This window comes from Perissodus microlepis, unplaced genomic scaffold (assembly GCF_051167445.1).
Source record: "Perissodus microlepis isolate ML-2025 ecotype Zambia unplaced genomic scaffold, ASM5116744v1 scaffold_45, whole genome shotgun sequence".
Classification (NCBI taxonomy): Eukaryota; Metazoa; Chordata; class Actinopteri; order Cichliformes; family Cichlidae; genus Perissodus; species Perissodus microlepis.
The window spans coordinates 15,743-32,985 of record NW_028182067.1 but is presented as its reverse complement, the minus strand read 5'-3'; positions in this window follow the sequence as shown (position 1 = coordinate 32,985).

The window sequence follows — 17,243 nt, the reverse complement described above, 5'->3', positions numbered from 1 at the left end:
TTCAGAAGGATTCAGATTAATACAGTGATCTTACAGTCAGAATGATCCTGACAGAGTGCCACTGTAAATGATCTTTCATCAGGTAAATTTTAAAGTTCAGTATTTCAAAGCAGGAGTTATGAAGAATCATATTGGCATTAGGACTAATAATATGTACTTACAAAGTCAAAGTTTTTTAATTATGCTAGAATATTGGAAGACAATCAACTTTTAGTGTTTTCCGCATATTAATTATTCTGAAATAGAGACGGTGACCCTAACTGTACAGAAGCACTAAACAACTGACAATCTAACAGACATCATTGGCCTGAGCCGTCATGCACAGTGAGTCTGATCCTTTGCTGTGAGAGTCTGACAAGCATGTTTCTGGTCAGTTTGGAAGAAATAATATCACAATGTTGATCTTTCTTTCCAATATTCCTTCTCTTTTACAACATAAACTGATTGTTATGAAGGAAAGGAAGGCTCAGGGTTGAGTAATCAGCATCATGGGCTCATCCGATTAGGATAAGAATAAGCAGTCATCTAATCATTCACAGGGTTCTCCTTTTATTCTCAAATCAATAAAGCAAAGAAGGAAGGAAAGAAAGACACACATGGACTGCCAATGCTGAAAGAAAACAGAAGTTACTCATTACCTTAAACAATACATAAAATAAGAAAAACCAGAACAGAACAGAACCTCTGCTGCCGCCCCGTGTGGGAGTGAAGAAAGAGTGAGCCTAAAGTGAATGCAGTCCTTATATAATGTGTGACAGGTGAGTGCAATTAAGGACAAGCACCACACCCAATCAAAGGTGAGAGAACTAAACAAGGTGCATCTGGTGAAGTGAGTGGGTGTGCTGGGATGTGCTAAAAGGTGGGTCTCTACAACAGCCGCCCCCATATTTCTAGTGAGAAATATGTTGATATGATCAGGATCAGTCTTCGTCAGGAAGCGGGGGCAGGAGGATAAGACAGGAGACAGGGCGGATATAGGTTTTATCCTGTGCTAAGACTTCCACGGTTCTGATGCGTTCATCTGGGCTTTTCAGGAGGCGTGTCACTCTGCCTATGGGCCAGAGGGCACGTGGAAGGCGTGAATCCATGATCATTACGACAGAGTTCAGTGTGAGATCTGGGTTCTCCTTCTGCCATTTGTGTCTTCTTTGGAGGGATGGTAGATAGTCCTTTATGAAGTGCCGCCAGAAGTGATCTGCCAATATTTGTGCATGTCGCCATCGTCGTCGACCTAGGAGGTCAGAATCAGAATAGGATACTAAGGGAAGTGACGAATCATGTCGGCCCATAATGAGAAGGTTTGGGGTTATGGGATCAATATCCGCAATGTCTGAGGATACATAGCCTAGGGGTTTTGAGTTAAGAATGCCTTCAATCTCAATTAGGACCGTTCATAAGACCTCTTCAGTGACCATTTGTGCACCAATGGTTCTCTTCAGAGCATTCTTCACAGAACGTATCTCCCTCTCCCAGGCTCCACCGAAATGGGGTGCATGCGGGGGATTGAATTTGAAATGGATTCTTTTAGTCATCAGGACCGGCTGTAGAGTCGGAGCAAGGTTGTCAAAAGCAGCCCGTAGTTCCTTATCTCCTCCTTTGAAGTTAGTTCCTTGATCACATATAATTTCCAGGGGTGTTCCTCGTCGAGAAATGAATCGTTGGAGGGCCATGAGGAAGGAGTCGGTATCCATGCTGTTTAGGAGGTCAAGATGTATACACTGAGTCGTGAGACATTTGAATATTATTCCCCACCTTTTCTCCGATCTGCGGCCGGTCTTGACCATGTATGGTCCAAAGCAGTCTATTCCTGTGGAGTAGAAAGGTGGTTTGAATAACCTAAGACGAGCAGCAGGCAAGTCTGACATTTTTGGAACGATGGGCTGTGCTCTCCATTTCTGACATGCAACGCAGCTATACTGATGCCTGCGTACGGCTTCCCTTCCTCTGAGAATCCAAAATTTCCGACGTAGTTCAGCAAAAAGTCTTTCTGAACCAGCATGATGCAGTTTGTCATCATAATCTTGTATGATCAGTTTGGTCACTGGATGAGCAGGATCAAGTACTATTGGGTGAATGACATTCAATTCCAAGTCTGGGCTTTGCCGTAGTCGGCCTCCTACATGGATAAGTCCAGAATTCCTGCACAACACTGGTGACAAACACAATAGACGGCTGTCGGATGAGAGGGGTTTGTCTGACTGTAAACGGGCTAAATCTTCACCGAAACTGTCCAGTTGTGCCTGACGAAGGATTTCTTGTTCTGCTGTTAGATAATCAGCTGCAGAAGGAAATTTACCCTTTTGGTTGGAGAGTGAACGAGCCGTGAAATCCAATAGCTCTTGATAGATTCTGAAGCTGGGTGTGTATGTATGGGAGGGTATACTGACAATACCAAAAAAGTAGGATTTCTTTAACTCAGTCTGATCATCATCAGGATGGAGATCTGTAACTGTGGGCCAGTTATTCGGAGGTTCATGCAGAAACGAGGGACCCTCGGTCCACCTGTTTGGGCTAAGGAACTCTTTCAGGGATTTACCTCTCGTAACATCATCAGCAGGATTTGTGGCTGAATTGATGTATCTCCAGTCTTGACTGTTTGTGAGGTTTTGAATTTCTGAGACTCTGGCTCCTACGAATACCTTGAAATGGCAGGAATCTGACTGAAGCCAGTGAAGTACAGTTGTTGAGTCAGTCCAAAGGGTGGTAGTTCTGACTGGTAAGGTGAGTTCTGTTTGTATGAGCTCACAGAGGCGTGCGCCTAGTAGGGCTGCGCATAGCTCCAGTCTGGGTATTGTTAAATTCCATTTAGGAGCAACACGTGAGCGAGCTAACAAGAAACTCAGTTCCACATGACCTTCAAGATCATCTGATCTCAAATATGCGACAGCACCATATGCTCGCTCCGAAGCGTCACAGAAGATATGAATGTCTCGAACTGTGGAACATGTTGTTGGCTGAGAGAGGTGGAGTATGTGCAATGTTTGGTGACATGTGCTGCACCTTTATTCCCAACAATACTGCTCCGGACGGAATGGTCACTCGGGCGCTTGAGAATCTGAAAACGTTATTTAGAACCATGCATGAGCAATCAGGTGTGAATACGGGGCTGGGAGACTGGATCACGTCTGTCTTTGGGCAATGGAAGGGTGTGTTTATGTCTGCCATGTTTTCTCTTATAGTTTTTCTAGGTATATTGATGATCGGCTGTTGTCTCATTCCTCTGGTAAGGCGAGTGTTGGTAAAACTGGTAAGCAGGGCCCTAGACTCTGGTTCAGCTGGTTCAGCTGGTCCGGGGTATATGATGCCATTGCGAGAAGCCGCCTGGACGGAGGAGTGAAACAAAATTCGGGTAAAGGTTGGCCGATGGCCAAAGAGGAGGAGTGTGGACAAGAGATATTTTATTTTGTATTCTTATGGTGACAATTTATAATCAGAACTATCATTGATCAATCATTCATCATTGTCGAACCAGTTGACAGAATAATCTCTGTATTATATCTATGGTAATCTGAGCAAAATATTAATGTATGCATATTATCATCACTTTAATTAGTCTATTGTTGTTCTCTATTATTCTTTCTATCTGCTTAAGCTGTTGCAAATGGTATCCATATCAGTGTATTCACACCTCTCGAAGCTGTGGGTCCAGTAGGGCCTTCTACATTCACTTACACACATATTCAGGCCCACACCAACATGCACATAGAGAGTCATGGAAAGTACGCACGTTCACTCCTGCACGTACTAAGAACAGGGAGGTCGTCTCAGGACAATCTCTCGGTTGGACACACAGTCTCACAGAATTGCACAACATATCACAAACTTGTTTGTCTCTAAAGTAGTATCGGATGTCTATATAAGGAGAACTTTGGAACTGTTATCATTTCCAGTAAGATCTAACTGTGATGTCATCAGGGTAATATAAGGATGGGGAGCGGTCTGCTCGAGGGAGATTGGAAGATTGTAGGGTGGCTGTTGCAAGTTTCTTCTCACACTGTACTGTGTGTTTCAATAAAATAATTTGTGTTGACCCACTATGGACTTCCAGTCGTATGTCTCTTCCTCAAAAAATCGAACCACGACAATCTTGGTGCCGAAAACCCGGTTTGAGGAGGGACGAATGGAGTTTGGCTGAGGTATAGTGGTGTCAAACAGACGGACAGTCAGGAGGTCGACTGAGTGATGGGCCCCGAAATAGGAGGTAAGCACCACCTGTTGATTCAAGAAATATCCAAAGGTGCTAAATTGGAAATTAAGCTAAATTAAATGTTCACTCAGTAGAGCTTCTGGTCTGTGTCCGTGGTGATTTTGGGGTAATTAGTGATAAAAGTTTGGGGAATATTGGACTGACTAAATTTATTGCTGTTTATTTTGGGGGTGAATTTTGAGTTAAGAGGTTATGTGTTTAAGTCAATACGGTGTGTGTTTAAAGTGATGTGGGTTGACTGGGGAGGCCAGCCAGCCAACCAGTAGTTTAGGGTATTCGGTCTGATTGATCAGCAGAACGCGGTTCGGGCGTCGAAATAACCGCGGGCTAAGACCCGGGAGTGATGCTTATAATACACTTGAATAAATTGTCTTAGGACTGGGGCGCGGCCCCTAAGAGTGCAGTTGCTCAGCGTGTGGCGGCGACCCCTGATCGTGGACGCACGGTCAGGTTAAAAGCTCGGGTGGTACCCGGGGGATTTCGAGCCCCCCTTAAAAACTAAAGTGATCAAGGGGATCACTTTCCTTACTGCGCTGTTTGATTGACAGGGTGCGACCCGGCTGCGACTATTCAACGTCGGGGACTTGTGAACTTTAAGTAAAGCCAAAAGCGTGAACTGTGATATTTCACGTGGCTGGTGGAGGTCCTTGTTGCCTGGCGGGAAGCAGTTATAAATTAAGTAGGGCTTAGGAATCTGACCGCTCTCGGTGGGGGCGTCCTCGAGGCGGGTTTAATTGATTAGCAAGGCGCGGCCCTGGGCTGAAAGATGCTTTTAAATTAGTCGAAAAACTTAGGAACACCGCTAGAGAAATGAAGAAGATAAGTTGTTCTGGCATATGGTGTTTTCATACGTTTATGCGGGCCCGTGTATGTAAATAGAATGTAAATTACCCGTGTATGTAAATAGAATGTAAATTACCCGTGTATGTAAATAAAGTGTAAATTACATTGAGAGCGCTTATATTGTTTAAAAGCTTGCATGTACAGGCTTGCTTTTGTTTGTGGTAGAGAAAAAAGGAAAAGCGTCTCTCTCTCTCTGTCTCAAGAAGCTGCAGAGAGGGGGGCTTGGTGAAGTGCATGAGAGCCGCGTGGCTCTGTGTTCCTGAAAGAAAGAAAAGGTGGGGGCTGTGTGTGTGTGTGTGACAGGAAGTTTGCATGCCCATATAAGGAGTGAGCACCCAGAGAAAAAAAACAGAAGAGGCAGACTCTGGCCACATGAAGCAATGGAGGCTTTAAGGAAAGAAATGAAAATGATATTAATGCTATGGTTTAGTGTGTCAATATATATAGGCCCCAAATAGATAAAGGTGGACTTTTCTCAACCTAGAATTGTGAGCGTAGCAGCAAAACCATAGATTAACATAATTGGGAGAAAACAAGCCAAAGTTTGGTTTAAAATTTTACAGCTTGACCTCCCACTTGTCCCCATCCTGAGAAGAAGCTCAAAGGACAGTTAATCTTCTGATGAAGACCAACAGAACATCGTGGATTTGGGAAGAATTAATAGCAGGCAAAAGATAGTGCAACTGAACCGTTAACACTGAAACCAAACTGATGGGACCAGCAGCATGGAAGGAACTACGAGATGGAAACGTGCACTGTGAATGACAGGCTGGACAGTTGAACGGTGGGAAAGCACTGGACACTGATTGTCAGATTGGCCATGCTTGGAGTAATCTTGAAAGAGACGACTGAAAGGATCAACAGAGAAGAAGACACCACGTGATGAAACATGGACGGCGAAAGTGCAGGCTGTTCTTACCCTCCTCGACTAAATTGGTTTCAGTTATGTACTGAAATATAAGAATGGACACTAGAGGCTTCTTTCAAAGAAAAACTCAGGCTGGGACTTAATCCAAAAGGAAAATACTGAAGAGAAACAGAGAAGAAACGGACTGTGTTTGCTGGAGACTTCAAGACAACAAAAGGACACTGAGAAAAGAGGACAGGGACCAGTGAGAGGTGAAGCCGGACGAGTTCGACTGCAAGAATACAGGGTATAATTGGATTGAAATGAAACCCTGAACTCATGATGGTGTTTAGAGATGTCCACCAGAAAAAGGGAAAATGAAGAAGGAAAATAACTGACAACTACGTGAATGAATGGAAAACACACATACACAAAGTGTTACATGTGAAATTATTTCTGGAAAGAACCAGAAGTGAGATAGTTTTGAATTAAGAAATCAGTGAAATGATGTATGAATTAAACCTGATTATAACATACAGAGGCAATGAAGAAAGCAGCTTACACTCACTGAACATTAACAAAAATACATAGGAAAAGCAATGAAGACCTGCTTACACTTATACACATGACATAAGCTGGTATTTCTGACCAGAGAGAGGGGAACGGGTAGTTTAAGTACTCACGATAATAATAAAATGTCTCAGTTGTGTTTCTTCAGGGGCGAAACAGACCTGGATCAATTCTCCACGTGCAGCGGTCGGAAGAAACCTATAGGTTAACTTGACTGGATATGATAAGGCAAGTTTCTGGTTGAATTGTCCACAGCGCCATGTCTCCATAAACCTGACAAGTGGGCCCTAACTTCTGGCTGAGGACCAGGAATGCTGTTAATAAGGGAACTTAAAATTTGGGTTAGCAAATTTGGGTAGGAAAACTGACGGCTTAAGTGGAGAAATGTGCAGGAGTCTGAAACACTGCAAAAGCAACATATGCAAATTCACATACACAAGCAGAAAATGCATTAGCCTTACAAGGACAAGCTCATAATGATTAATGCATAGACATTGATTAAACCTGGCTACGAACACAAACATACGCAATGAAGAACAGCTTGCTGTTTGTATGAGTGATAGAATGGTGTGAATGTTTAATAGAATACATTTGAGTTTGAAGTAGAGGAAATTCAAAGAAGCTATATGACAAAGGGAGTGAGTTATGAACAAAGAAAAAGTGATTAAAGTAGTTTTAAGCATAGCAGACAGAAGAGGAGTGCAGATTTGCATAGGAAACTTATAGTTTAGTGATTATATGTTGTCGTAAGGGGGTGATTGTTGTGTGCAAATTGTGTGGTTTTAACAAGACTTTCGGTGTATTGAGGAGGTGTAATTATGTGAGTTGACCCGGGAGTGTCAGGACTGCGGGGTCAATATTTGTGTGTGTAAGGTTGTTGAGGTTGTGGTGATGGGTTGATTCTGTCAGTGAGGTTCGGGTTGTTGTTGTTTTTGTTTTTAATAGAGGGAGTTTTAGAAAACATGGACATGTCTGAGAGGGGCCCATTATTTTTGTAACAGTGCACTTAGAGAAAACCTGTCAGGTGATTTTGTTTTGTGTTTTCATGAGCTAATAATCAGCTCTCTTTTTATTTCTCATTTTTGTTCTAAGCAGGCCTGTAACAGTGGATAACAGCACTGATAAATTCTCGGGAAGAGCAAATATAAGGTGGGCTTTCCAGATTACAACTGGCCAAGGGGAAAGCTAGCTGTGGGGATCTGATCAGGTCGTAAGTCCCTGTCGAAAAGGATTGTAGCGATTCAATCCAGTCCAAAACATAAGGAATTAGTTTCCTATCGAAAATAAAAAATGAATGAGCTAATTTTGCTGAGGGTGGAGAATCTGACGCGGGAGGCTCCACTATTAGCAAAATATGGTGTGACTACAGGTTAGTGAATGTGTGTCAAAATAAAAGGGGGAATTTAGGGTTTAATAATTTAATTGTTAAATAATTTAGGATCATTTTATGACTTTTGGGTTTTAGGGTCATTTGGATATGGTAAACAGAAACTGTTATTTTTATGTTAAGGTTAAAGGATTAAAGTGAACTGAATCCTGTTTAGAAGATACAATGCCAGTGTTTTAAAGCTGTGTACAAATTTTAGAGGGAAATTGTGGGACACGTTGACAAAGGAAGTAGTGGTTATAATGTAGGCTTACACATACAGATATTACATAGATTTATTTTTAGGATAAAGGGGAGAGCTTATAAGTAGAAATGATTTTTTATACATATTGCATTCTGTGCCTTTAAAGGAGTTGTGGCTCAATTCGTCTCTTGAGGGTCACGAGCTTTTGGCTAGCGCTATGATTGGCCAATCTACTGTGAGGAGGATATGAGTTATTGAGGGATTGCACACGCTTACAGACACAGAGTCCAGAAACACACATGAGAGTATTGATTCCAGGCAAAAGGCCTGAAATTCGTTTAGCTTTTAACTGAACTTAAAGACGGACCAAAGAGGAAGGAAAGCATATATTTTGGTTACGTCTGATAAATTAGAATTAGAAGGTATTTTTACATTAAAAGGAGCAAAATGAAATAAAAAGGTGTGTTTCTTTTTACAGGAGCAGATAGATGACAGCGACATCTGAGGTTGCATGACGATTTAACTGTTAAATACTACTTTCGGTGTTCGTGAACCTACCAGGGTGGTTGTTCAGGGGTTTGTGTTGTGGTGCTCACAGAGATAACTGTGAGAGAGTGTGTACACACCTGCGCAGCGTTAACATTTGCATTTTCTTCTTTTGAAACAGGGTGATTCTTTTTACAGGAAATGTTTTACAGGACCTCTGGAATGTGGATGGCTGACGCCTAACCCGAGATGGTCCAATGTGGTTTGCTAATGTTTGTTTTGGCATGTGGAGGATTCAGTAGAAAACAGACAAGTGACATGAGAAAACAAATAAGGGATGCAGTTTCTATGGAACAGTTTAATATGGGGTTCGTAGGGATAAAGCAAGTGGAGTGACATTGCTTAAGGGAAGTCACTGATTAAATTGGGGATAAAATAAATTGCGGCAATAATAGTGATGTAATGATTTGGGAAATCCTGAACGTGATACTTGTCTGTTGTGCTGAATACTTTATCACTTTCGTGATCTATAGTTGGTTATAAATAAGATGTTTGATTTAGCAGATTTGTTTTCCAGGATACAGGTTCCAGGTGGAGCTGGGAGTTAAATGAGCTTAACCTGTAACTGCTGACTGATGTTTTTACACAAGCTTACAGGTTGGCAGGAGATTGTTTTAGAGAAAATGTGTAACGTTCTTGTACAGGCCTCAGTAGGGAGTCAACATGTGGGAGGAGGCCAGGAAGGCCCAAGAGGAGGTGGCCCTGGAAGAGAGCTTACTCGAGATAAGCTCCACCCTAAGTAACACGGGGGGGAACATAGAGGCAGAATAATCCTCTCCCCCTGTGCCGCGGTTCTCCCCAGCAGTCTACCTGGGGACACGAAGAAAGAAGAGGAGCGTGACATGCCAAGCATTAATTCATTCCAGGCTCCTAATAGGCTAGGGCTCTAGTCTAAAGTATTTTATAGTTTAAAGGAATCGTAATAGTTTTGTACGATAATCGCATACTTTTATACTCATAACGTTATACTCTTATCATGAAGTGAAAGTAAAAGAGCCTGGGAACAGTGATCATGAAATTGTGGGAAAATTGGAAAATAACGGGGATGTTGGGGATAATAAGTATTATAATGTGTTTGTTTGTTTATTGGCAGACAGGTGAATTGCCCAGACGCAGAGGTCTATCCGCTCCAGAGTCCAAACCGATCAAGTCGTCAAGGAAATTCAAGCGCGAGGTTGGCTCAGGTGGGAACGATGGGTGTCTCACAGCCAGTGGGGGAGTTGAGTTTGGGTATGTTAATGGGTCCACGACAGCCTTCACATTCGATTTGTGTGAGGTAATTAGATGCCCAGGAGACGGTAGCAGCTGGAGAACATATGATGTGTGGATTTGTTATCACCCTATGGTATGTTACCCTAAGTCGGTGTGGGGTCCATCAATGGAAGGAGACATTTACACTTATATAACAGATCAGTGGTGTTCTTGGCAGGATGTGGTTGCTTGGACAGGAGTAGGATGGCGGCCAACAGTGCCACAGGCCCTGCAAGGGATAGCCATTCAGAGAGATTATTCTGTTACACAGAACCCTGTCACTCTTTCCCTGGGACCATGGAGCGAACTCCCTGAAGCGGGGTATGACGGGGGTGCGTTTTATCTGGTCATAGGGGTAGATAAAGCAGGGACAGATCCAGTAGGGATAATTCGGGTGAACTTATTCAATCCAAGACCTAAACCGATAGGGAACGACACTGCAATGAATCTCATAGAGCAAATGGACCCCCTAGAGACAGTTACTTACAAGGATTCAGAAGAGAAATGGCTTGTTGCCACAGATTACACTAGATTAAAACCCCAAGAGTTAATAGAGCGGGCCACAGGTTTTGGTGATAGGAATCTTTGGTTAGATTGGGTGGCTCAAAATGCTAAAGAGCAGGAAGTGGTTGATTGTGTTGCTTGTGCTACAGCTCGACCTCGTCTGTTTACTGAACCCGCTCCTCTGTATCCAGAGGATGAGTGGGGTTATAATTGTATGCTGAGATTAACTAGAGAGGCGGTGAACACAGGTAACTGCACCACTTTGTCAGGTTTATATCCGCCAATTGATAAACGTACACAACCAGGTTCATTCACACCTAAACGAGATAATTATACATGTTTTGAGTTCTCTACAGACAGCGTGAGATATACATTAGGAAGGATTGATCCAAGCTGGTGTCAGAGGACGATCCCAGGTAGGACTACTAATAATGTAAGTGACCCAACCACAATCATAGGCACCTGGGCAAGGGGTGGGCTATATTATTATTGTGGGCAGTACACCCTTTTGGTGCAGGTTCCCCTGGGGAGTGTGGGAACATGTGCTCTGGTGCGCCTAGGTGCACCGTTGATGCTTATAGGAAGTAGAGTAGAAACAGTTTCACAGCAGGACACGGGTGTGTTGACAGCCAGACGTAGGAGAGATACAAGGGGTACGCACAAATATGACCCAAGATGGGACTCGCCAACCTGGATTGACTCAATAGGAGTTCCCAGGGGAGTTCCAGATGAGTATAAGTTAGTTAATCAGATAGCGGCCAGCTTTGAAAGTGTGTTTTTATGGATAACTCCAAATAAAAATGTTGATCGCATTAATTATGTGCATTATAATGTGCTGAGACTCTCTAATCTCACTAGGGACGCAGTGGAAGGCCTTGCGGAACAATTAGGTCCGACGTCTTTGATGGGAGTCCAAAATCGAATGGCTCTGGACATGTTGTTGGCTGAGAGAGGTGGAGTATGTGCAATGTTTGGTGACATGTGCTGCACCTTTATTCCCAACAATACTGCTCCGGACGGAATGGTCACTCGGGCGCTTGAGAATCTGAAAACGTTATTTAGAACCATGCATGAGCAATCAGGTGTGAATACGGGGCTGGGAGACTGGATCACGTCTGTCTTTGGGCAATGGAAGGGTGTGTTTATGTCTGCCATGTTTTCTCTTATAGTTTTTCTAGGTATATTGATGATCGGCTGTTGTCTCATTCCTCTGGTAAGGCGAGTGTTGGTAAAACTGGTAAGCAGGGCCCTAGACTCTGGTTCAGCTGGTTCAGCTGGTCCGGGGTATATGATGCCATTGCGAGAAGCCGCCTGGACGGAGGAGTGAAACAAAATTCGGGTAAAGGTTGGCCGATGGCCAAAGAGGAGGAGTGTGGACAAGAGATATTTTATTTTGTATTCTTATGGTGACAATTTATAATCAGAACTATCATTGATCAATCATTCATCATTGTCGAACCAGTTGACAGAATAATCTCTGTATTATATCTATGGTAATCTGAGCAAAATATTAATGTATGCATATTATCATCACTTTAATTAGTCTATTGTTGTTCTCTATTATTCTTTCTATCTGCTTAAGCTGTTGCAAATGGTATCCATATCAGTGTATTCACACCTCTCGAAGCTGTGGGTCCAGTAGGGCCTTCTACATTCACTTACACACATATTCAGGCCCACACCAACATGCACATAGAGAGTCATGGAAAGTACGCACGTTCACTCCTGCACGTACTAAGAACAGGGAGGTCGTCTCAGGACAATCTCTCGGTTGGACACACAGTCTCACAGAATTGCACAACATATCACAAACTTGTTTGTCTCTAAAGTAGTATCGGATGTCTATATAAGGAGAACTTTGGAACTGTTATCATTTCCAGTAAGATCTAACTGTGATGTCATCAGGGTAATATAAGGATGGGGAGCGGTCTGCTCGAGGGAGATTGGAAGATTGTAGGGTGGCTGTTGCAAGTTTCTTCTCACACTGTACTGTGTGTTTCAATAAAATAATTTGTGTTGACCCACTATGGACTTCCAGTCGTATGTCTCTTCCTCAAAAAATCGAACCACGACAAAACATTCATTTCCTTAGAAGTATAGCAACGTGGGATGGCAATTTGTGGAAGATAACAAAGTTCTTCTTCCCAGGACTTCCATGCCTCTAAGAGGTTGTATGGAAGGGAAGGGTCATCCCAATCTCTCTCCTTTCTCCATAGCTCTTGCACCAAGGTTTTGGCGCGTGTTGTGAATGGGAGTAAGTAGCCTAATGGGTCATACAGACGAGCAAGTACTGCATAGATACGACGCATTGTGGTGGGGTGTGAGGCTAGAGTTCTGTATTTATAGGCAAACAAGTCAGTCTCACAATTCCACAATAATCCTAATGTGCGTTCATGTGGGCCAGATGGCTTGTCTTCAGTCAGGCAACGTTCATTACTTGCCATTCTTACCTCAGATGGTAGATGGCTAATCACAACAGGATTATTGCTGGCCCACTGGCGAAGATCGAAGCCTCCTTCTGATAGATGGTTTCTTAATTTGTCTAGGAGTGTTCGAGCTAACTCTGCTGATGGAATACTCTGCAAGCAGTTATCAACATAGAAACACTGCATTACTGAAGACTGCACATCTTTGTCAGATTGATATTCCTTCACGTGTTTCTGCAGTGCATAGATTGCACAACAAGGGCTGCAGGTCGTACCGAAGGGGAGTACCTGCCACTCATACACTGAAGGGGGAGCTGCTTTGTTCATGTCACGGCACAGGAATCGGAGGAGTGGTTTATCAGGAGGCAGAAGACGGACTTGGTGAAACATGCCTTTGATGTCGCCACTTATTGCCACTGAATGTTGCCTAAAACGCAACAAAACACCGAGAAGTGTTGGCCCAAGGATTGGTCCTGGCAATAGGTACTTATTGAGACACTGACCTTGAAATGTGAAAGAGCAGTCAAAGACTATGCGATCTTTATTGTTGTGACTTGTCATATGATGAGGAATATACCAGGCTTCTTTGCTATTGTGCATCTCCTCCGGGCTAAGTTTAACTACATAGCCTGCTTGCTCCAATTTCAAAATCTGATCCTTGTAAGACATGGCTTTGTCAGGATCTTTAGCTAACCGAGCCTCAGTGTTGCGGAGTCTAGACATGACTACAGTTGGAGGGACATTCAAAGGAGGAAAGTTTGCCATCCGAAGAAGAGGAGTGGCGTAGCGATTAACACCATTGATCTCAACCCTTTTTGTGGCCTGTTCAAGGAGTTCCAGTGCCAGTTGATCTTGCTTTGATCGGATCACAGATTTCTCACTGTATTCAGGTAAAGTGTCTAGTTGCCATAGCTTCTCAACATGATAACGCAGTACGTCTGCAGATGAACTGAGAGATGTGAACAAACACTGCACATGCTCTGTACTGCTCTGGGGCTGAAAATCTGTGATCGGACCTTGAAGTGTCCATCCTAATTGGGTTTTAACTCCTGCAGGAGACCCATATGGTCCCTGTCTCAATGGAGCAGTAGGCGTGATGAGGTGAGTATGATCTGAGCCTATGAGCAGGAGTGGCGCTGCTTTATTAATAATGGGTAATGGGATACCTTGAAGATGCTTGTATCTCCGTTGGAGAGATGATACAGGGTAGGTGTGGTATGAAAGTGCTAGGTGACTTGCAGTGAAGGCATTATTAATTGTGTAGGTTTTCTCTGGGTGTGCAATGGGTGAGATTTTGAAACTTACGGAAGAACCTTGAATAGTTTCAACTTCTTGACGGACAGTTCTAAGTGATAATCTCTCTGCTTCCCCAGTTAGGTTGAGATGCTGCGCCGCTGATGGTAGAAGAATGGTACGCTGGGAGCCATCATCAAGTACTGCATATGTTTCAAGAGTTCTTTTGCCATTTCGCAGGAGCACTTTCACAACCTTTAAAAGGACACTAGGACAATCACTAGGTCTATCAAAGTACAGTGTCCTCACTACAGGATTAGATTCAGTTGTAGATCTCTTATTTACATCACATAGGATCTGTAGATGTCGTCCCATACAGGTGGCACATGCTTTCCTCAGGTCACACTTTGCGGCCTGATGAGTCCTAGCACAACGCCAACACCGTTTGTTTGCTTTTATCCAGTTTATTTTCTCATCCTTTGTCTTCTGAATGAACTCGGGACACTTACTAATGTGGTGTTCAGGTGAGCGGCAATATGCACATGTTGCCTTAGTTGTTATGATCGGTTGTGCTGCCTGTACAGGATCATCAGATGTATTTGCCCCATGTAATATTGTTGTAAGTGGAGAGGTGTACTTACGGGCAGGTTGTGGCTGGCTGAAGGATGAAACAGGACTGGCCTTTCTGGGTTGACACTTGCATTCCATTTGCAACCAGGATGAGAACAAAGGCAAGGTATACGTTATTTCTCCCTGTTCCCTGTAAACGTGCCGTTTGAAGCGACTGAAATGCTCTGCAGGCAACTTCGCTAACAAGCGATCAACATGGGAGCCACAATCTAGTTCTGCACGTCCTTGTTCTCCCATAGTGCTAAGCAACCCAACTAAAGCCTGTACACGAAGAGCAAAATTATCAAGACTCTGACCATCACCTGCTCTGATAGGAGGCAGTTCCAGTATATTCTTTAGCTCTTTCAATGCCAGCTGTCTTGGTTGCCCATAACGCTCATCAAGGGCTTTGATGGCTTGAGTGTATGGGTCAGGAGCGTAGGAAAAGGCAAGAGCTAATCGTTTAGCTTGGTCTACTTTGAGGTGATCAAGAAGGACATGATATTTGAAGTGCTCTGTCTCATGAGGATCAAGAAGGTTTGTAAGGGCCATCCGTAACATCCTGTATTGCATTTCGTCTTCTCTACTAAGGTCTGGAAACGAAGGACCTTCAAGCTTATATACATGTGTTCTCGTGCTAGAGGAGTGACCCGAGCTAGCAGTAACAGGTATCAAAGGTTTCTGTTCATGTGAGGCATTGGATGTAGCTGGTTGCTGCTCTAGAGGAGGGCAATACTTGTGGTCAGATATGCAAATGAGAGGTTGAACAGGGTCTTCAGCTAAAGGAACAGCAGGTTGAACACATGAGACCTGGTGGGGATCCTGCCGTGATAAGGCCAGGAAATCAAAGGGAGTCTCATCTTCTGTAGAAAGGACTGGTCTAGGTAAACCAGTTGAAGGGATTGCAGCATCTAATATTGTTGAATTAGGTAAAGGAGGGCTGGCAGCTGTAACTAAGCCAGACTGACGGCTAATCTGTGGGGGCTGGAAGGGTGATTGACAGGTTGCTGTATCAATCACTGGGAGCTGCTCATGTTGTTGATGTGTTTGAGGACTGGCTCGTAAACTGCATACAGAAGATCTGATTCCATCAGATGAGACAGTGCGAATTGAAGATCTGGAGCTACGAGAATGGGAAGGAGATTATTGAATCATAAATTGCCTGATCTCCCTCATCGTCGTCAGGAGTTCCCTCATGACCTCATCTTGGTTGGTAGGTAAAGGAGCAGGGCGGGTCTCTGGTTGACTTTCTGACTCTCCGACAGGATCCTGCAGCCCATGTGTGTCTTTGTCACTATGCTGGCATTCGGTTTGACTCTCTGTCTCACATGTAGCTCTTCTACTTCCATGATACTGAACGTCATACTGCTGCAGGTGGGCAGGAGGTCGACTATCACGACTGGATCTTCTCAAACCTTCAGTCAATGGCTGCTTTGAATCCATGACGCTAACACTGCTCCGGCTCGGAGGACCATGTTATGAAGGAAAGGAAGGCTCAGGGTTGAGTAATCAGCATCATGGGCTCATCCGATTAGGATAAGAATAAGCAGTCATCTAATCATTCACAGGGTTCTCCTTTTATTCTCAAATCAATAAAGCAAAGAAGGAAGGAAAGAAAGACACACATGGACTGCCAATGCTGAAAGAAAACAGAGAAGTTACTCATTACCTTAAACAATACATAAAATAAGAAAAACCAGAACAGAACCTCACCTCTGCTGCCGCCCCGTGTGGGAGTGAAGAAGGAGTGAGCCTAAAGTGAATGCAGTCCTTATATAATGTGTGACAGGTGAGTGCAATTAAGGACAAGCACCACACCCAATCAAAGGTGAGAGAACTAAACAAGGTGCATCTGGTGAAGTGAGTGGGTGTGCTGGGATGTGCTAAAAGGTGGGTCTCTACAACAGTGATCAAAGGTACTTATGTTCACAGCGTGTAATAATACTGACAGTTCAGGGCATTGTGGTCTGTTGAGCTAGGGTTAGGGTTAGGGTTAGCAATTCAGACATATGTAATCAATATTAAACGTCTCTGACGTGGGCCACTGTCCGCAGTGTTGGGAAATCCATACCAGGCTGGGACGAGTCAAGGTAGGTGAGCATCCACGAGAAGACACAGCAGATGCATCCTACTAATACTGACAGGACCAGGAGACTCCAGAAACCGAGCATCTTCTCTTCAGTGCCATCCTCTCCTGTCACCCTCTCTGCCCGCAGCTCTTTGAGTATGGGGTAGATAAGGGCGCAGAGAAACCCTTATTACTAATTTGTATTATAATTCAATTTTCATGAAATATTCATATTCAGTATTGGTCCTTATATTAATAACCACGTATCCACCCAGGCTCATGGTGGGGCAGGGCTCTGTCCTGGGATGCTTGAGTACAAGGTAATGTACACCCTGACCAGGTATCCAGTCTGTCAGAATTGTTTTCAATATTTGGTTCAAAAACATGAGTGACAACAAAAATCCAACTAGGATTCTTGCATATGATGAATGAAGTCTGTCTTTGACTGTATTGTCCAGCTGATCCATCAAACCCCCAGCAGGTGAACCTTATTCATGACATAACACGGCAACAATGTAAAAAATGAAACAGCAACAGTCTAAATGTAAAGTGCATTCTAAACTCCTCT